Source organism: Pelodiscus sinensis, chromosome 20, assembly GCF_052426305.1.
Source record: "Pelodiscus sinensis isolate ZL-2025 chromosome 20, ASM5242630v1, whole genome shotgun sequence".
NCBI lineage: Eukaryota > Metazoa > Chordata > Testudines > Trionychidae > Pelodiscus > Pelodiscus sinensis.
In genome coordinates this window covers 10,263,417-10,284,470 of record NC_143071.1, presented here as the reverse complement: position 1 = coordinate 10,284,470, position 21,054 = coordinate 10,263,417, and the positions used below count along the sequence as shown (strand labels likewise).

Genomic DNA, 21,054 nt, shown 5'->3' with positions numbered 1-21,054 from the left:
TTATGAAATGTATGGTTTTCCTACTAAGGTCTTAAAAAACAATTCTTCCTGCTCTAAGCATTAAAAGTATTCTTTGTCATCAGAGATTATTGCACTCTCCACCCTGGCATCTCAATGGTGCCAAGTTTTAGGTAGGTATAAATACTATAGGATCAAACGTGCTTATTAATGTAATTTCCTCTCTGCACACACGAAGTAATACAGAGTGTTAAACTGAAGTGATCAAATCAAGTGACTGCTTTCAGAGCAAAAGAAACCACATTTAATAAGCAGATAAAAATTTTAAATCTCAAAAGGCCATGTAGATTAAGGCCAGTGATTACTGCCATATAAATACCAAAGGAGCTATTTGTCATTTCTCCTCCATTGCACTGTCATTTTGCATTTTATATGAAAGTGATGACAACATGAATAAAGTCAGTTGAGCATACAAATTTTCAAGGCTGGGGTTGTGAAAGACTGTTAAGAGTTATACTAGAATCTAATATGTAGTATACTAACTAGATGAAGGTTTATATTCTTTCATAGGGAGCCCTTTCCTTACATGGAAGGGTCTCTCACTACCTACTGGGATAGAACCAACCCTGTCTTTTTACCTCCCACATTCGTCCTCTGAACTACAAATCCTAACAATCTTGACCTGCAGTATTGTCCTCCATACTGTTCTGCACTGCAATGATCCCTGGTCCTTTTCTCCTCCAAAACCAGAGGCTATCTTATCCGTACAAGTTGCCATAACCCTTGTATCTCCTACTATCTCTTCTTTATAACATACTAGCAGGTGTACCCAGAGTTCCTTGGGTCTTTAAGTGAAGTGATGGGTTTTTGTGTGTGTTTGAAAAATAAAAAGAAAATATACATGTGTTATTTAAATTATTGTATTTTTCAAAAATGAAAAAAGAAATAAGTTGCTATTAATAAAAGTAGCAATTCAAACATTAGATAGATCTTATTTGATAGACAATATTTGCAGCTTTTCTGTCTTTTGCTTTAATAAAAAGGAGATGGGAGTGCAGGAGAAAGCAGGGGGCTGGAAGAGTTGGGAGGCTCAGGGCAGAAGGCACTAGAGTGAGGGCAGAGGGTGGGGAGCTGATGGCACAAGGTTGGGTGGGGGGGGCTGGAGTGAGGGGAGAGGGATTCAGAGCAGAGAGAGGAGTTGCAGAAGAGTCAGGGGAGGGGCCCATGAGCTTACTAGAACAACCCTTTCCTAACAATTTCCATAAAATCCTCCTGCATTTCCTCCTTTCATCATCTTTCCTGCAGAAATCATTCCCACTGAGAATAAGTAGTAGTAGTTCACCGAACTGTTATTTTTATTAGATCTCTCTACTCCTACATTATTGCATTCACCTCTCCTATCAACGTACTGTCCTGCTTGAAGCAGCACATATCTTACAGCTTTATTAGAAGAAAAATATTTTGGACCATACCATCTTCAGGTCAAGAATATAAGAGTGCATGAGAGGTATCCATTAATTAAATCTCCCAACAACCATCATCATCATTTCAATAGGAAAATGGAGGTGCTGAGATCTGAGTAACTTGCAAACTCACTAGTGATCATAGGCAGCAGGGCCAAAAGTAAAACCCGCATCTCCCGATTCCCAGTCTTTTAGCTACTAAGCTATGCCTCAATAATAAACTAATTTTGCTTCTTCTCTGCCCCCAGGCTCCCACCTCCAACTACTCCATCACATTTAAAATCCCATCAGGTCTCCATTCCATTTTTACCTACCTGTATCATATTACAGACTATAATAGATGAAGTTTGGCTCTTCAACCTCTGTAAATTAAGTCTTCATTCTAAATCTAATACTCACCACTTCAAACACACCAGGTCAGAGACTTACAACCAGTTCTCATTAAGTCTCATGTGGCTTAAGGTTGTTGGCTTTCTGGCCATGCTGTAAGACTTACTTCTTTTCCCAGGTTTCACCTATGGAGTTGAATGAGTGCAGAGAGGAGAGCTGGAGTCCAGATGGATTGACAGAGTCACAGATATTGACTATCAGGAGGGTTTTAGCAGATAAATCCATAGCAGTAAGTATTCACGTGTAATAAAGCAGGGGCGGGAAACCTTTTTTGGGTTGGGGGGACTGCTGACCCATAGAAAAGTCAGTCAGGGGGCCACACACAAGTGAGAAAAAAAACCACACAAACCCTCATTGATGTGGCCATCTACTGAGAAACAAAAATACACCCCCTGCATTCCCCTCACACACCAGAGCATAGGGAACCCCAGGCTAGTAGATTGTGTGTGCTTCAGCCCCACAGTGGCAGGGGGACTGGCATGCTGGTATGGACTCCCCAATGCTGCAGTGAACCCTGAGCCTTGGGGACCGGATCCAGAGAAGCTGAGGGTCACATCCGACCACCAGGCCTTAAGTTCCCCTCTCCTGTAATAAAGGGACACAATTACAGGTTTCCCTAATCATTGCCCTTTCCAGTAAACTAATACATTGCTACACATTTGTCCTGATGTCATGTCCTCTTTGCTATTTACCTCCCTTCATTAGTTACATTGCTGTCTTCAGATTTCAGTAGTCTATAACCCATCTTATATTTACCCATGTAAATATCAAATATTTCAGTCCACAACCATATAAATTGCACATCTGTTTACTCCCTATTCACTGCATCTTTTTATTTACATCACCCAACAGCAGTCTAAACAGTTGTGCAGAGACAGCTAAGTATTATCCAGTAATGTTTGAAACTCAGATACTAATGTGGTAAAAATCTGAATTTGAAACTAACCATAAAATAGAAGTGCAAGTGACTTCTTTATCTAAAAGAAAGGAAAAAATAAACCAAAAAAAGACCATTAATTTATATTTTTAAATTCTTTCATTTATAATGGTCTGCTAGGGGTCTGTGCCCTCTACTTGTTCGCTTGCCTGCACCCTCCCCTTCTCCGTTTCAGGATTGCTGAGAGAGCCTGTTGATGCTGATGATGTGATGACATCATTCTGTCATTCAGAAGGAAAAACTTTCTATAGATATAGATTTAGATTTGTATTTTATTGTAAAATAGCATTTATTACAGTATTCTCCCACAATCTCTATATGTGATGTCTTTAGCCAATCAGAACAGGTGATCCCTACCTATATTATGGCATATCACAACAAACAAAACTTTAAAGGCTGACTTGTTTATTTCACAAAAGCTTAACTTTACTTTCTTCTGCTAAAATTAAAATCATATACCTCTTGATTAAATACTCTATTTTTAGAGTATGCACTTGATTGCTTTTAAAATACTCTAAAGTACACAAATATATTTTCACATTTTAAATTAGATTAACTGTAATTTAGAAACCATTATTATAACTTTTTGTATAAAACAAGCTAATACTATTGAATGGTGCTTTTGGTTTTTTTAAAGCCACAGAAACAAGATCATGAAATCGGCACGTATGGAGACAAACAAGTATGACAAAACACTGTAATAGGAATGGAGCTTCCATAGACTGGAATTTTCAAAGGTGATTAAGAGAGTTAGGCACTCTATTCTAACTGAATTTCAGTGGGAGCTGGACACGAAGCACCTGTAGGCCCCTTTGAATCTAAGCCATAGTTGAGAACACATTTGTGGATGAGGTATATAATGTTAACAAGTTTTGAACAAATGTTGAGCAGGAACTTTTTTTAGAAGTTGTAAAACCCAGTTTTAATGCCAACTAGAATAATGTTCTTGGATTTGAACACTGACATAGCAGTATTGAGAATTAAGTGCAGGAGAACCAGAAGGTACAACTGACAACACCTACTTTTAATGAACAAGATGAGTAAAAACCACATCAATACTGAAGAGTAAGTTATTTGCAAAGATTCAAACCATGCTCATTTGAAGTAACAACAACAACAGAGGTCTGGAAACTTGTTTTTAAGATAAGATACTTTTTAAAATAATAAAAACTATCCCTGTCAGGTTCCATATCCACTGTTTACTAGTATAGGGCCAGATTTCAATTACAGTTACACTGGGGAAGGGAGGGGGCAAATCAGCAGTAACTCCACTGACTTCTGAATCTGAACTCATCAGAATCCAAAAAAATGCAAAAAGACAAACCTGATATATCTGACCAGAATGGCTCACTGCTCACCGGCAGGCAACCAACCATCCAACCCTCTTAAGTGCAAAACAAACCAAAACTGTGATAAAGCACCATTCACCAACTCTGCTTTCAGCTGTAGCATACAGGCATGCAGCATACTTGTCATGAAGTACATACCAATGTAATCTATATGCGGATGAAAACTGGCTGTTCTAGTACTCTTTCCTGTTGTGGCTGGGGCTCTCACCTGCATCCTAGGCTGGTTCCCTGTGAGTTTCAGCTACCACAAGCTAAAGAGACAGACATGATACAGCCTTCCTCCTAACTCCGCTGCTGCAATCAATACTATGTCTCCGATAGGAACAAGGGGACAAGACAACCTAGAGCTAAAGCCTATGGATTACGCTGTCTCATGGCAAGAGGGGAATTTTGACAGGAAGGTCACTCCTCCAACTGCCACCTACCTCAACCATATTAAAGTCCCTTTTACAGTCAGAGCTCTACCCTCCCAGCCTGACAACAATCCTGACAGCCAGCAACCCCCCCATACACTAAAAATGCTTCCACCCAGAGTCCCCTATACCCTAGGGAAACCCTGAGCTCCAATATAATCTATGCCACCCAGACTCGCCTCCATATAAACACCTCAGCACAAAGCCCCTCTTCACTCTAGAAATTCCTGTTACCCTGCTGCTGCTCAGAGTCCCCCCTCCCCAGAATAACCCTGTCACCCCACTGCTGCCCAGAGCCCCCCCCCCAGGAATTAGCCTGTCACCCCACTGCTGCCCAGAGCCCCCCCCCCCAGGAATTAGCCTGTCACCCCACTGCTGCCCAGAGCCCCTCCCCCCCCAGGAATTAGCCTGTCACCCCACTGCTGCCCAGAGCCCCTCCCCCCCCAGGAATTAGCCTGTCACCCCACTGCTGCCCAGAGCCCCCCCCCCCAGGAATTAGCCTGTCACCCCACTGCTGCCCAGAGCCCCCCCCCCAGGAATTAGCCTGTCACCCCACTGCTGCCCAGAGCCCCCCCCCTCCCCCCCCCCAGGAATTAGCCTGTCACCCCACTGCTGCCCAGAGCCCTCCCCCCCCCCAGGAATTAGCCTGTCACCCCACTGCTGCCCAGAGTCCCCCCCCCCAGGAATTAGCCTGTCACCCCACCGCTGCCCAGAGCCCCCCCAAGTGACACCCTGCCCCTAATCCCGCCATGTGCAGCCCCTGAGAGGCAGCTGCGTATCCCTCCCCCCTAGGCCCAGCCAGGCTGCTGCTACCTCCGAGGCCGGAGCTCTCCTCGCCCGATCCCGGTGCCTGCAGGAGGCTGCCGGGCTCCAGCGCCTCAGCCGGGGCTCTGCAGCGGCGCTCCCGCCGGCTGAGCAGGAAGGCGGGCGGCGGAGAGCCCGGATCGGAGGCGGGTCCAGCCCTGCCCCGCTTACCTTATCGCCGGCTCATGGTACTGCCCTGCCCGGGGCGGGGGTGGCTCTAGCGTCGCCCTGCCCGGCTCCTCGCTCGCTGCCAGCCGCGAGCCCCAGCGGCGGGAGGAGGGGAAACGGCGGAGCTGCCTCTGCCTGACGCGGCGCGGCCAATCCAGGCCTGGCGGGGGGCCGGGCCTAGCTTGGCGCGGCGGTTGGCGCGGCTGTTAAAGGCGCAGGGGCCAGCGCGGGGCGCGCTCGCTGAGCGGGCTGGGCTGCGTGCGGGCCATTTAGCTCCAGTGTAACGGGCTCTGTGAGGGGGAACTGGGCTCCAGTAGAGCGGGGTGTATGGGGGGGGTGCTGGGCTCCAGTATAGCGGGGAGTATGGGGGGGGGGTGCTGGGCTCCAGTATAGCGGGGAGTATGGGGGGGGGGGGGGGTGCTGGGCTCCAGTGTAGCGGGGTGTATGGGGGGGGTGCTGGGCTCCAGTATAGCGGGGAGTATGGGGGGGGGGGGGGGTGCTGGGCTCCAGTAGAGCGGGGTGTATGGGGGGGGGGGTGCTGGGCTCCAGTGTAGCGGGGTGTATGGGGGGGGGGGGGGGTGCTGGGCTCCAGTAGAGCGGGGTGTATGGGGGGGGTGCTGGGCTCCCATGGGGGGGGGGGGGTGCTGGGCTCCAGTAGAGCGGGGAGTATGGGGGGGGTGCTGGGCTCCAGTAGAACGGGGTGTATGGGGGGGGTGCTGGGCTCCAGTAGAGCGGGGTGTATGGGGGGGGGTGCTGGGCTCCAGTAGAGCGGGGAGTATGGGGGGGGGTGCTGGGCTCCAGTAGAGCGGGGTGTATGGGGGGGGTGCTGGGCTCCAGTATAGCGGGGTGTATGGGGGGGTGCTGGGCTCCAGTGTAGCGGGGAGTATGGGGGGGTGCTGGGCTCCAGTATAGCGGGGTGTATGGGGGGTGTGCTGGGCTCCAGTGTAGCGGGGAGTATGTGGGGGTGCTGGGCTCCAGTATAGCGGGGTGTATGGGGGGGGTGCTGGGCTCCAGTGTAGCGGGGTGTATGGGGGGTGTGCTGGGCTCCAGTGTAGCGGGGAGTATGTGGGGGTGCTGGGCTCCAGTATAGCGGGGTGTATGGGGGGGGTGCTGGGCTCCAGTAGAGTGGGGTGTATGGGGGTGCTGGGCTCCAGTATAGCGGGGTATATGGGGGTGCTGGGCTCCAGTATAGCGGGGTATATGGGGGTGCTGGGCTCCAGTGTAGTAGAGTCTATGGGGGTGGGGACTGGGCTCAAGTGGAGTGTACGGAGGGGAGCTGGGCTGTAGTATAGTGGAGTTTATAGGGTGCTGGGCTACAGTACAGTGGGGTGTATGGGGGTGCTGGGCTCTAATATAGTGGGATGTTTTGGGGGAATTGGGCTGCAGTATAGTGAGGTGTTTGGGGGCACCTGGACTCCAGTATTGTGGAGTCTACTATGGGGGAAACTGGGTTCCAATGTAGGTGGGTCTATGGGGGGAGGAATCTGGGCTTCAGTGTAGTGTGGTCTATGAGAGGGAACTGGGCTCCAGTGTAGTGGGGTCTATGAGGGGGAACTGGGCTCCAGTGTACTGGAGTGTATGGGGGGGGAGAACTGGGCTGTAATGTAGTGGAGTTTATGGGGTGTGGGCTCCATTATAGTGGGGTGTATGGGGGTGCTGGGCTCTAGTATAGTGGGATGTTTTGGGGGAATTGGGCTGCAGTATAGTGGGGTATTTTGGGGCACCTGGGCTCCAGTATTGTGGAGACTATGGGGGGACCTAGGCTCCAGTGTAGTGGGGTTTATGGGGGGAAATTGGACTTCAGTGTAGTGGGGTTCATGGAGGGAAAGTGGGCTCCAGTACAGTGGGGTGTTTGTGGGTAATGGACTCCAGTGTAGTGAAGTGTATGTGGGGACTGGACTCCAGTGTAGTGGGGTATGTCATGACCCTCCATGCTTTATGAAAATTGGCTTATGAATATGCATTACTCAAAGATGCTTTATATGAAGTACATCATGTGACATGCCATTTTAAAAGTTATAATCTGCTGAACCTGAATATCCTGTTTGTGTACATGTAGCTTTCTTGTCTGTAAAGTTAGAAACATTAAGTGGAAATCTGTTTTATTAATCCAGCTATTCTAGTAAAGGCCATTAGTGATACTTTCGGAACTTAATGGCTGGGTGAGTAAATCAATGATCTGTAAAATGTTTGTTTTTTCTGTAAGCCCAAACTGTGGTTAGGCCACCTAATGATGACAACCGTTTTGGATCAGTACTTTTCCACTCAGGGGAGAAAAAATTGAACTCAGCGCAAAGAATTCTGACCTTAGGCAAAAAAGATATAAAGGGGGGAACCAAACAACAGAGGGAGTTGCCAGACACCAAGAAACCCACACACATACATTTACCAGCTAAGATACCTGCTGGAAACATCTACGACTGAATGGGGGAAGAATTGGACCCAAGCTAGGAGGCTGCTTAACTTGTGAAAGAGATGATTAAAACAACTTGTTAGGGTAAGAATTTTCATGTATCAAATTTCTTAGTGTATTAGGATTAGCTGTTGTTTTGCTTATTTTGGCTTAGTAACTCACTTTGATCTGTCTGTTTTCACTTGCAGTCACTTAAATCCTACTTTTTATACTTAATAAAAACACTGTTGTTTATTATCAAGCCCAGTGTAAATAATTGTAACCGGGGGAGGGGGAAGCAACCATTGTGCACATCTCTCTTTCATCAATAAAGACTGCGAACTTACAAGCTTTCTCTATGTAAAACTTCTATATAGACTAGAGTAAGATGAATTTATTTGAGGTTTTCATCCCTTTTGGGGGCTATATTCCTGAGAACTGTCAATAGTCCTATTGTTGAACCCTCCCAGAGCTGAGCTGGTTCAGAGGGTGTATTGTTCTGCTGGGGAGCAGTAATCCTAATTGTGCCTTAACTGAGAGAGACCAGAGCTTCTGGCCCAGCAGGACAAGGTGCTGGGGAGCCCCAGGGGACAGGAAGAGTGGGCATCAGTCACTTGATCAGCACACCAAAGGGAACCCCTGCGATCCAACCCATCACAGGTGTATGGGGGGAACTAGGTTCCAGTGTAGTGGGGTATATGAGGAGGAGCTTGGATCTAGTGTAGTGGGTCTTTGGAGGGCACTGGACTCCTTTGTAGTGGGGGAGAGCATGGTGGGGAGCTTGGATCCAGTATAGTAGGAAAGTGAGGGGAGCTGAGCTCCAGTGCAATTGGGTGGGGTGGGGGTTGTGAGAAGGAGACACAGAAGAATTGAGAATGGACAGGTTGCTGGAAACAGACAGGAAAAGACTGGCTGGGAGGGGAATAATTCTACAGAGAAAGGGAGAGGCAGAATGAACCAGAGGTAGGGATGAAGACAGAGAGGAAAAAGGAGGGAGAATGGCACAGAAAAGGCTATTCTAATGTACTAATCTCTGCAGGGCTTTCCCCCTCCAGTGGTAGACCTAGTTAAAGTGTTCAGTGTGGGGCATGGACTTACCTACTACTCTGTCTGTGGTGCCTAGCACAATGCAGCACCAGCGTTGGTTGGTCCCTAGGCAGGACCATGATAAGCACAATAAATAATACAAATTAGACTCAGATATTGCCCGTAAGAGTATTAAGCTGAATTAATGAAAAATTGAGTACTCATTACTCTCACGTGTTCAGGGAACTGTCAGATGTCTGAAAGTGCTTGCTAATCCTGAACTGTTGTAGGAATGATCATTGGTTCGAAAGGGAAGGTGCTCCATGCACTAGTGTCTTGTTTAAAAAGTTTAAATCATGCAGTCAGCAAACAGAACTACTACTTGTGGCTTCTCTGCGTGGGGAAATTTACTGGCATTAACATACTGGTATACAGGCAGTCCCCGGGTTACATGGATCCGACTTACATCGGATCCCTACTTACAAACGGGGTGAGGCAACCCCGCACTAGCTGCTTCCCCCCAGCAGACCAGGGAGACGCGGAGCGGCTTTTCTCAGCAGACACCTCAGCTTGAGAATAAAGGACTGAGGGAAGTGAGGTATGGGAGAATAAAACTGAGTTCTGGAGAAATGTTTGGCTAGAGTTTCCCCACAATATGTACCAGTTCCGACTTACATACAAATTCAACTTAAGAACAAATCTACAGTCCCTATCTTGTAGGTAACCCGGGGACTGCCTGTACTGGAATAATTATAGCAACATCATTATAACTCCCTGTGAGGACACTCTTATTTCAGAATTGTTAGAAGAAAAACTGCCCCCCCCCCCCCAAGTAAAAAAGTTTGGCCAGGCCGCTCTTGCTACAGTGGGTTGCAGTACTCTTTGGGAGAAACTGGCCACACACTTCTTGCATATTGCCTTTCGAAAAAGGGAAGGTACGAAAAGGGGAAAATAGCCTTAGATTCTCCCATCTGTCACCTTGGCATGAGAACTGCGGGGCTTACCAGGTCACATGAAATCTGCACAGTTTCGGCCCAACCCCTGGGACACAGACCCCCACTTGATGACCATTGGGCCATATATGGTAATATGCAAGTGCAGGAAAGCGATGTGCAGACTTGGGGATAAATACCCATTGCACAGTTCGCTCGAGGAGGTCTTCGCAACACGCGTACCACCGTGCGTGTGCCTTCCCGTATACTTCAAAGCGCCGCCGGCCTGATTAACCGACCAGCCACCTCCCCCGACTCTCGGGCATAACCAAGGCCTTCGCAACCAAACCGTTATCTTTGAAATGTTCCGTGTGCTGTGTAAGTTGGTATGTATGATTTGATTTTCTTTGTTGTATAAGCTTAGTGTTGTAGTTGTTTTTGGTAGTACATAGATTTTGTAGTTATCACTGTTATTTAATTAGTGTAGCTGGATATCTTTAGAATAGAGACTATTCCCCTTGCCATTCCCATCCTTATATTTCTGACACGTTTAACTAGAAATCGTAGAATATAATAAATACTGTAAATTCATTATTAACGCGGTCTATTAATCTTAGAATAAATACTATAAATTCATCACTGTTATAAATAAATATCTTTTATTTGCTAAAACGGTCCACCTGGTTCTGTCCTTCCCCCCTTGGGTATGCATCATCGGACCTGTGATTCTCACGACAAGAATGAGTGCCTTTTTCCAGTTTAGTTTATAGCATTTATAACAAAGCAACATGAGCTAAACCAGAGAAAGGTATTCATTCTAAGAAGAGTGTCCTCATGGGGAGTTATCCCAATATTACTATAGTGGTTCATTATATCAGCATAGTTGTGCTGATAGATTTCCTGGTGTAGAAAACTTATAGGTCACTTTATTAGATGATGTCAAAATAGTAAATCTAATTCACTAACAAATTTAAAAATGGGATATGAAATCAAATTACAATAGTTCCAGACTGGCTAATACAACCAAATAATGTCTTTTAAAATATCCTTTGACCACCTGTCAACATATCTAAATCTTATTATTAATAATTATATAACAGAAGCACCTAAAAACCCAAGTCAAGGATTGGGGCTCATTATCTAAGCACAGTATAGACATAAAGAGACTTATTTTTACTGTACAGGCAGTCCCCGGGTTACGTACAAGATAGGGACTGTAGGTTTGTTCTTAAGTTGAATCTGTATGTAAGTCGGAACTGGCGTCCAGATTCAGACACTGCTGAAACTGACTGCCAGTTCTGACTTACATACAGAATCAACTTAAGAACCCCAGGCGTCCCCAAGTCAGCTGCTGCTGAAACTGATCAGCAGCTGATTCCAGGAAGCCCGGGGCAGAGCAACTCTGCCTCGGGCTTCCTGTAGTCAGCGCTGGTCAGTTTCAGCAGAAGCTGACTTGGGGACGCCTGGGGCAGAGCAGCTGTGGTGCTACTGGACCAACCCAGTAGCACCCCATCTGCTCTGCCCCAGACGTCCTGATTCAGCCGCTGCTGAAACTGACCAGCAGCGGCTGAATCAGGACCTGGGGCAGAGCAGCTGGGGTGCTGCCGGGTTGGTCCAGTAGTGCCCACGGGCGCTGCAGGACCAATCGGCAGCGCCCCAGCTGCTCTGCCCCAGAGTCCAAAACAAAAGCCTGGTCTGCTGGGGGGGGGGGGAGCACACTAGCTGCGCCCCCCCCCCCCCCAGCAGACCAGGGACACGGGGAGCAGAGCCGCAGCGGCAGCGGGGTGCCGCGCCTCTGAGGCTTTGCTCTGGCAAAGCCTCAGAGGCAGGGACCCCGCCACGGCTGCGGCTTCAGTCTGGGTGCCTGTGGTCTGCTGGGGACGGCCCCCAGCAGACCACAGGCACCCGGACTGAAGCCGCAGCCGCGGGGGGTCCCGCGCCTCTGAGGCTTTGCCAGAGCAAAGCCTCAGAGGCGCGGGGAACCGCCGCTGCTGCCGCTCCAGTCTGGGTGCCTGTGGTCTGCTGGAGACGGTCCCCAGCAGACCACAGGCACCCTGACTGAAGCCGCAGTCGCGGGGGGGTCCCGCGCCTCTGAGGCTTTGCCAGAGCAAAGCCTCAGAGGCGCGGGACCCCCCCGCGGCTGCGGCTTCAGTCCGGGTGCCTGTGGTCTGCTGGGGACCGTCCCCAGCAGACCACAGGCACCGGGTCTCAAGAGGCAGCAGCAGCGGTTCCCGCGCTTCTGAGGCTTTGCTCTGGCAAAGCCTCAGAAGCGCGGGAATCTGCCCGGTGCCCCTGGTCTGCTGGAGACGGTCTCCAGCAGACCAGGGGCACCGGAGCAGCTTACGAACGGGGCTTTCTCGCCCCGACTTCCGGGGCGAGAAAGCTCCGTTCGTAAGTGCGGATCCGACATAAGTCGGATCCGCGTAAGTCGGGGACTGCCTGTATATGTCAAAACCAAATACAAATAGCATTCAGACCATATTTCTTTGCACATCAGGTGACTTGTAGTGCTTGTCAAAAGGGATGAATTAACAGCCCTGGAGACTGTAGACTACTTATGATACTTACATCAGTACATTATCTGAGTGTATTTATCCTCATGACACCTGTGGAGGTAGGAAAATGTTATTATCCCCACTTCTCAGATAGAGAGCTGAGAATCAGAAATAAAGGTATTTAGGCACCTAACTCACATTGAAATTGTGGGAAATCTGGGATCTAAATACCTTTGAGGATCTAAGCCTAAGTGATTTGCTGAAGATCATAGAGGATATCCACAACAGAGTGGAAATTGAACACTTTCAGAGTCCAGTGTTGCCTGTAAGCTGTACACTAGGGATGTTAGCTATCAGGTAATTGAATAGTCAAGTGGAATCTTAGTGGCTACTCAACTATTCTATAGTCCCCAGGGGCAGGGTGCAGCAGCTAGTGCAATCCGGCCTCACTCCCAGGGAGCCCCCTGCCACTCATGCTGCTGCCTCTGTATCAGAGGCAGCAGCACAGGGTGCCTGGCGAGAGCCAGTTTAAAAAACAGCTCCCCACATAGACTAGCTGCCTGCCACCCCGCGCTGCTGCCTCAGTGGGGTAGCAGCAGTCTAGTTTATTGGGGGTCTGAGCGCCCCACAGACAGAGACTGCTGGGGCGGAGACGAGGCAGGGGAGGCTGCCCTGAAGCCTCCTCTATCCACAGTGACCTGGGCTGCTGCAGACAAAGGCTGCTTCACAGCAGCAGCCCCTGTCTGTGGGGAGATGCTAGCCCCGCCCGACCACAGGCTGCTGCTGGAGCAGCCGCTGTCTGCAGCCAGCCCAGGCCACCACAAACAGAGGCTGCTTCATGGATGCAGCCTCTGCCCCCCCCCCCACACACACACACATTGCTGCCTCTGCTAGAGGCAACAGTGAGGTGGGGGGGGCAGGTGGTACCTCAGAGCTAGTGCTGGGGGAACCAGCTTTTAAGTCTAGGCTTATAGGTTAATCGTGTAGTCAACTACTCGTATACATACCTACTGTGCGCTTGGGCAGCCACTCAGGAAAGGTCAAATGCCACCCAGCTGATTAGCAGAGTGCCCACAATGCCCATAGCCAGCAGCAAGTGTTTCTATTAATGGTGCACAGCTGAACATGCCTCAATTCACATAACAACATTTATTCTGCACATGGATGGAAAAAATACATTTAGAACATTGGTCCTAACTCCAACTTTAATCATAAGGCCATACCTCCTCCTCTAGCCATAGACCAGGAAACGGTGCTACGAGCTTTCCCCATGCTGCCCTGTCATTAGCTTGCTTCTAAAGAGACCAGCTCTCTGACTTGTCTAAACACAGAAGATCGAAGCTGCCACAGTCAATCTTTCAAGGTTTGAATTAGTGGATCTATTGGAGACACGCTAATTCAAACTGAGAGGGCACTCCCATCAGCACTGGTAGTCCTGCTCTTATGAGGACTAAGGGAAGTCTAAGGGAGAGTGTCTCTTATTGACCTCCTGTTGTATAAATGGTGTCAAAACGTGATTTAAGACCCTTTGACTCCAGCTACGTAATTAACATAGCTAGAGTTGTGCATCTTAAGTCAACTTTCTCCTTGAATGTAGAACAGGCCTGATGGTACTACACTTCTAATACCCATGATGGACACAATCCTTCAGGGTGCTTAGCAGCTTCTCTAAAGGCTGAATACCAAAAACGCACACTGAAATGGTAGTTGAAGGGGTTCGGCATCTAGCAAGGCCTGTCCCTCTGTATACTAGGGAAATGGACTGAGTACCAAACTAAGAGCCAGATGGTCCAAGTTCCTCTTGTGACAAACTGAGCACTCCCAACTCTCACTGAAGCCCAACACCACAAAGGAACAGGCCCTTATTTCCTAGACAGCGTTCATAGAATACTAGGACTGGAAGGGACCTCGAGAGGTCATCGAGTCCAGTCCCCTGCCCTCATGGCAGGACCAAGTACTGTCTAGACCATCCCTGATAGACATTTATCTAACCTACTCTTAAATATCTCCAGAGATGGGGATTCCACAACCTCCCTGGGCAATTTATTCCAGTGTTTGACTACCCTGACAGTTAGGAACTTTTTCCTAATGTCTTGTTCTATTCTCAGAGGCCAAGATGAACAAGTTTTCTCCCTCCTCCTTATGACACCCTTTTAGATATCTGAAAACTGCTATCATGTCCCCTCTCAATCTTCTCTTTTCTAAACTAAACAAACCCAATTCCTTCAGCCTTCCCTCAGAGGTCATGTTCTCTAGACCTTTAATCATTCTCGTTGCTCTTCTCTGGACCCTCTCCAATTTTCCAACATCTTTCTTGAAATGTGGTGCCCAGAACTGGAAACAATACTCCAATTGAGGCCTAACCAGCGCAGAGTAGAGCGGAAGAATGACTTCTCTTGTCTTGCTCACAACACAACTGTTAATACATCCCAGAATCATGTTTGCTTTCTTTGCAACAGCATCACACTGCTGACTCATATTTAACTTGTGGTCCACTATAACCTCTAGATCCCTTTCTGCCATACTCCTTCCCAGACCGTCGCTTCCCAATCTGTATGTGTGATTGTTCCTTCCTAAGTGGAGCACTTTGCATTTGTCTTTATTAAACTTCATTGTATGTATCTCAGACCGTTTCTCCAATTTGTCCAGGTCATTTTGAATTATGACCCTATCCTCCAGATTAGTCGCAATCCCTCCCATCTTAGTATCATCTGCAAACTTAATAAACATACTTTCTATACCAATATCTAAATCATTGATGAAGATATTTATCAGAGCCGGTCCCAAAACAGACCCCTGCGGAACCCCATTTGTTATGCCTTTCCAGCAGGATTGTGAACCATTAATAACTACTCTGAGTACGGTTATCCAGCCAGTTATGCACCCACCTTATAATATCCCCATCTAAGTTGTATTTACATCCATCAGATGGGAATAACTTTTGGTCACATCCAATGTGAATTTGACTTTCAGCCAGTGACCTGTGCAGGTAATAGTCTCTGTATCCCACTACCAATTCTTTGAATCATCTACCAGCATTCAAATGTCAAATGAACTTGAAATATTGGTTCCCCAAAGAGCATAAGCTACATTTAGGTCCCTCTAGTTCTGTGATTTACTATTATTTACTGTTTGCTGTTATTGCCTAAATTTATCACACCAGCAAAAGATATAATAGGATCCTGAGAGAGTTTTACTTGGGTTATGGAAACAGAGTAAATATGATCTTTAAAAATGCAAATAATTATGGAAATCTTCCTCTTCTTCCTTTATCATCTTTGAATATATCTAAGGCAAATGGAGGCTGGAAATATATGTGCAAGTTATTTGCAGCTTTGCTGTTGTTGCTGTTCATACAAATCATCTTTTCGCTTCTGGTGTTAGCACATGATTCTCAACTACCTTGCATCTTGTGTTGACATCTACTCTACAGTGTCAAATCCTACAGCTCTCTCTCAGTGCATTGCCCCTTCTGAATGCAAAAGGACAGCTTGTTGACTAAAGACTGCAGGGCGAGGCCATTATTACTATTATTATTATTATTATTATGGTTTTTTTTTACCTTCTTTGCTATAAAAACAAAATCCTAAATTCCAGTGACCACTGTTGGCTGATTCACTACATCAGTTTCAATTCATTTTCAAGTACACTTTTATTTTAAAATGAAAAAAATATTTAAAATGCACACACCATTAAGTATACATGCAAGTAAGGAAGTGTATCCTTTTTCAGATCTCCTACCATACGTGGCAGTCCTTTTTCAGATGTAGTATTACACACAGCAAATGTTGGCATTCCAAAGTTTAAAGATAAGATAATGGTTTTTATTTTTCCAGCACCAAGTGTTCTATAGACGAAATATATCCCACTGCATGAAAGAGACCAGTGGATTGTTCTCTTTTTTTTTAGCTATATGTGACATAACAGAAGCACTGAAGTTATATTTTTTAATTCCTCAAAAATATGTAACAAAACATTACACTAAGATTCTAGTTCAGAAAAACATTTAAGTACAACTTAATTTTAAACAAGTTTTCATCTGATTGACTTCACTGGGACTTAAGCATCTACTTAAGTTCTTTGCAGAATAAATATAGGATTATTTATCTGCTTACAGATAAGTGTGACGGGCCGCCAACGGCCCGCATGCCGAACGGCCAGAACCCCCCCCCCCCGCGCCGCGGGGCCGCTGGACAGTGGCGGCGGGGCCGGAACCTGCCACCGCACCTGCACCAGAGGGAGACCACCGGCCCCTCCCCTGGGAGGGCTCAGGCAGGGGCCATTGCGGGGAGTGACAGCCGGGACGTGGCTGGGGAACCCACCACGTCACCGGAGGGGTGGGGCCTCCAGACCGCGTCCGGCCCAGCCGGCCATTTTAAAAAGGCCCGCTGGCAGGGAGGGAGGAGGCAGCCTCCTCCCAGGGAGGTAGAGATGGACCGGGGCCCAGAACGGACCGAGTGTGTGCCCGAGACCGGCAGGCGGCCCATCCCCGTCCCAGGGACTCCCGGGACGGCCCCCGCGCCGGAAGTTGGCCAGTCCCAGGTCAGAGGACGACCAGGACAAACCCCACCGCCCACGGGAAGAGCGGCTCGGCCGGGAAAAGATCCGCGGGAACAAAAGGACCCTCGGGACTCCTGCAGAATGACCCCCGGCCCGGAGCCCAGAATCCTGATAGGCGTTGGGAAACAGCAGGGGTGCTCCAGGGGCCAGGGGAAGGGAGGAAGCAGCCTGGGGCGGGGGCCTTCTGGCGCCCTTGGGCAGACGTGTTACGGGAGGAAACACCCCCCCGTCTGCCTTGCAGGGGTGACAGCGAGCCCCTGGACTTAGGGCCCCGGGCTGGGACCCGGAGAAAGGGTGGGCCCGGGTCCCCCTCCCAACCCCCCTTGGGCACCCAACCCCTTTCAGAACCGGAATGCACACAAACGTGCAAACTGCGGCGGCCGGCCAGCAGGGTCGGCCAGGGTATTGCCCTTCTGAGGGGCAAGACTCGGGGCACAAGCCCCTCCCTCCTGCTAAGGCGGGGTATAGACACGAGGTCTGCTGAACCCCCCCTCTCCTGCCCTGCAGGGAGGGGGTGATCACACCCATCTTACAGGACACACGACCGGGAATCCTGGCCGGGGGCCTGGTTAGAGGATGAAGGGGTTCGCTGAGTCCCCCTGCCCGCCCGGTAGGGGGTGATCGCACCCCACGACTCGTCCACACGAAGTACATACCTGATGTTTACATGGCAAGGACTGTAAACATGTTAAAACTTCCTAAATAAATAAAAATGTAAAAAAGATTTAAATACTTAGCTGAACTGGGAACTAAATGAGCAAATCCTCCCCCTGTGACCTTCCAATCTGAAGCTTTTTCACTATGTATTGACAAAACAACAAATTGGCAGCGTGATGGGGATATTCAGACTTATAATTTGAATGTTTTAACATGTCCCAGACCAATGTCCATGTAGACAATATTTAAATATTTTAAATGAAAATCAAAGCCTCCAGTCAGTCACTGCAGGATGGTATATTTGTTTTAGAACATGAGAATGGATACAGATTCCACGTAGGCAAATGGGTTAAGACTCTTTACCGTGGTGGCTAGTGTTGTTCCTTCTTTTGATATGAGTGTCATGTTCTGAACTTACTGTCACCCAGCTGCACATGCAGTAGCAGATGTTTTAGGCCTTGTAAGTAGATTTCCTATTGCAGGAGAAATCGTCAATGCAGAATCTGAATATATTTTAAGTATAACTTGTTTTATTTATCCAAACACACCAGTCCAGGGGCACAAGTGACTCCAACAGCATGCAGGCAAGATTCCCTCTCAAGAATCCCTGCTGAGCATCAGTACTTGGTTCCCAGGGAGTGTCTAGACACTGGGTTTTTTCAAAAAATAAATCGAAAGAACGCAGCAGTTTTTTCAACTACAGAAAACCTCGTTTTACAAGGAAGAACGCCTTTTTTCGAAAGTGCCCTTTTGAAAAAAGGCACTATGTAATGCAAACTGTGATTTTTCGAAAGAGAGCATCCAGACCAGCTGGGTACTCTCTTTCAAAAAAGCGGCTTGCTTTTTCCAAAGGACTGGTTGTAGTCTAGATGCTCTTTTTTGAAAGTATCTTTTGAAAAAGCCTCTTTCGAAAGAGGCTTGCAGTCTAGACGTTGCCCCGGAGAGCTGCTCTGTTTTTAAAACTGATGCTAATCAAAGACCAAGGCAGAGTGCAAATTCTCTGGCTGCTTGCACAGCTCTCTCACCATGGTCTATTGCCTCCAGCCAGACTCTTGCACATTCCAAGCTAACATCACTGCATGGTTTCCCAAGATGATTTCCTATGTGACATCATGCACCTGGAATGATCATTGATAGCCGGGATCAAAACCCTTGCACAGGAGTCACTACTGTCTGAACAAAAAGTCACAGCTTTGTTAGCCAAGGCTGCAGTAAACTTATCAGCGTCACTTTATGGCCCAGCCAACACTAACGGGGGACAAAGGGTTAGAGTCCCTATTGTTTAGCTACTCTCACTAGCCAAGGATGCTCCTGTTGCACTTTAACAATCCCCATCCTGGTATGGAACAACACAGTCTTAATTCAGGCAGTCAGGGTTCAGTCTCATTTCTTTAACTCTAGAGATCCTCAGTTCATTCCCCATAGTAAACAACCCAGCTTAGGGCCATTAGCAACACCCATATGCTAAGCATTAGAAAGACCGGGCATAGCAGGAACACCTGGTGATGCCTGCCATAAAGCTGTATCCAAATAGCTCTAGATGTAATTTTTATTTCTTTATGGCCTTATGTTATATTTTTCTGTAGGTCAGGTGAGAATTAAGAGGAAGAACAAGGGCTAAGGAAATCAGTGTCTAATATTTTTGTTCAGAGGAGCTGACAGCCTCCACAGGCCCCTAGGCATTGTATAGGGGGTGCCCGCTGCATTCCCCTGTAAGGGGTGGGGCCTTGGGCAGAAGAAGCAGGGCCAGGACCAGGGTCAGGGCCAGGACAGCCAGCCATCAGTGCTGCCCAGACCATGATGTGTCCTCCCCCACCCAGTCCCCAGTGCTGCCTGGAGCAGCACAGCAGGCCCACCTCACCAGGCAGCCCTAAGAGCCAACCGGAGCACTCCACGTGGTGTTCCAACGGTGATTTAAAGGACTCCAGGGCTTTGAATGGCCAGCCCCCAGTGCAATTACCCCCTTTAGCCCTCCCCCCGCCCGTGGGCCTGTTTTTGTTTTAAGCGCCATTTCTAACTGTAAAAAGCTCTTTAGCTTCTATTATAGTTTTTGTCAGGTATTTACAATCCTTGAAAAGTCAAATTATGACCGAGATTCTATTTTCGTACAAACAAGATTTCAGAGAATTTAGGGCCAGCAGGACTATTTCAGTCCAATGCCAAATGGCTTTTTTGCATGGATTTGACCTTCCCGCTGCACTGTTTCAAACAGCAGCAATGTATCGGTGTACCAAAAAGAGAGAAACTCACTGCAAACTGACTAGAAACAAAACAAACCAAACAGAAATCCTGCCTATACTGATGCTGCAGAGCTTGGCAATGAGCACAAATTTCCTTGGGTTCATTCCCTTCGCCGTGCTGAGCTGACAGAGCCAGTTCTACACCTGGGATGCACCAGGGTAGTTAGTACAGGGTGACCATGGCGTGGGCCTGAATTGTCAAGGTTGCATCCTTGTCCACAATGGAAAAAAATGCAAAAGTAAACAATCCACCATTGGATAAAGTAAGAGTTTTGACATTCGGTCAGGTTTAATTAATCACATTGGTCAGATATTTGTAACGTGGCATCATGGCAGCTAAGTTTTTCAGAAGCAGGCAATGATTTTGAGAGCCTGAGGGTATGTCTACACTGCAGAGTTTTTCCAGAAAAACAGCCATTTTTCCAGAAAAACTACACTTATGTCCACACTGCTATTGCATTCTTTTGACAGAAAGTTGAAAGAATGGAGGGGTTTTTCTGACTGAGGTAAACCTCTTTCTATGAGGAAGAAGCCTTTTTCCAAAAAAGCTCTTTGAGAAAAAGGTGTGTGTAGATGTGGAAGAGATTGTTTTTTCAAAAGAGGAGGCCTCCAGGAAAAAGCACAGGTGACCTGGTGGCCACTCCGTTCACAGTAACCACAACTGAAATGCGAGATAGCATCCAATCAGCGTGGACACTATCTTTCGAAAAAGCACATCACTTTTTCGTTGTGCTTTTGCTCTGTAGACGCTCTCTTTTGAAAAAAAAAAAAAATTCCGGAAGATCTCTTCCAGAAAAGCTTCTTCCGAAAAAAGCCTGCAGTCTAGATGTAGCCAGAGCTGAAGGCACTAATTTTGGGAGCCTGAGCAGAAGGCCTAATTTTCAGAAGTGTTGTGCACCTGCCTCCATGATTCAGATCGAGTCCTGGGTGCTAAGCATCTCTGAAAAGCGCTTGGACTAGTGTCCAGGGTCCCAGCTGCCTCCCTGCTCTCCTGCCAGTCCTGTGAGCCCCAGGCTCTGCTGCTGGCCCTGTGCACTGGGGGGCTCTGCTGCTAGTCATGTGCCCTGGCTGCTGGCCCCACACACCAGGGCTTTGCTCCTGGCCTCAGCTCAGTGAGCAGGACAGGGTAAGGGGGGGATGTCAGCACCTTAAAAATGTTCCTGCACCCCTGAGTGAACATAAATTATTCAAGGAACAATAGGGGAACTTCCCAAGCTGATCCTCACAACAGGATTCAATGGCATCTTTTACAAACCATAAGTCTGATTCT

General features: G+C 47.9%; 2 protein-coding genes across 4 annotated transcripts in view; one reads left to right on the top strand and one right to left on the bottom strand.

Moving 5' to 3' along the window:
• Positions 1–5,664, bottom strand: part of TEX2 (testis expressed 2) — a 149,321-nt gene extending 143,657 nt beyond the window's left edge. The window contains exon 1 of one of the 3 annotated variants that reach the window (XM_075903893.2): positions 5,486–5,664. The gene's annotated coding sequence lies outside the window, so the exon portion shown is untranslated. Of the gene's footprint in view, positions 1–5,323; positions 5,457–5,485 lie in introns of those variants that run through there. The other 2 variants (XM_075903889.2, XM_075903890.2) reach the window with 2 other exon arrangements.
• A 1,683-nt stretch (positions 5,665–7,347) lies between these two features.
• Positions 7,348–21,054, top strand: part of MILR1 (mast cell immunoglobulin like receptor 1) — a 162,449-nt gene continuing 148,742 nt past the window's right edge. The window contains exon 1 of the mRNA XM_089771810.1: positions 7,348–7,979. The gene's annotated coding sequence lies outside the window, so the exon portion shown is untranslated. The remainder of the gene's footprint in view (positions 7,980–21,054) is intronic.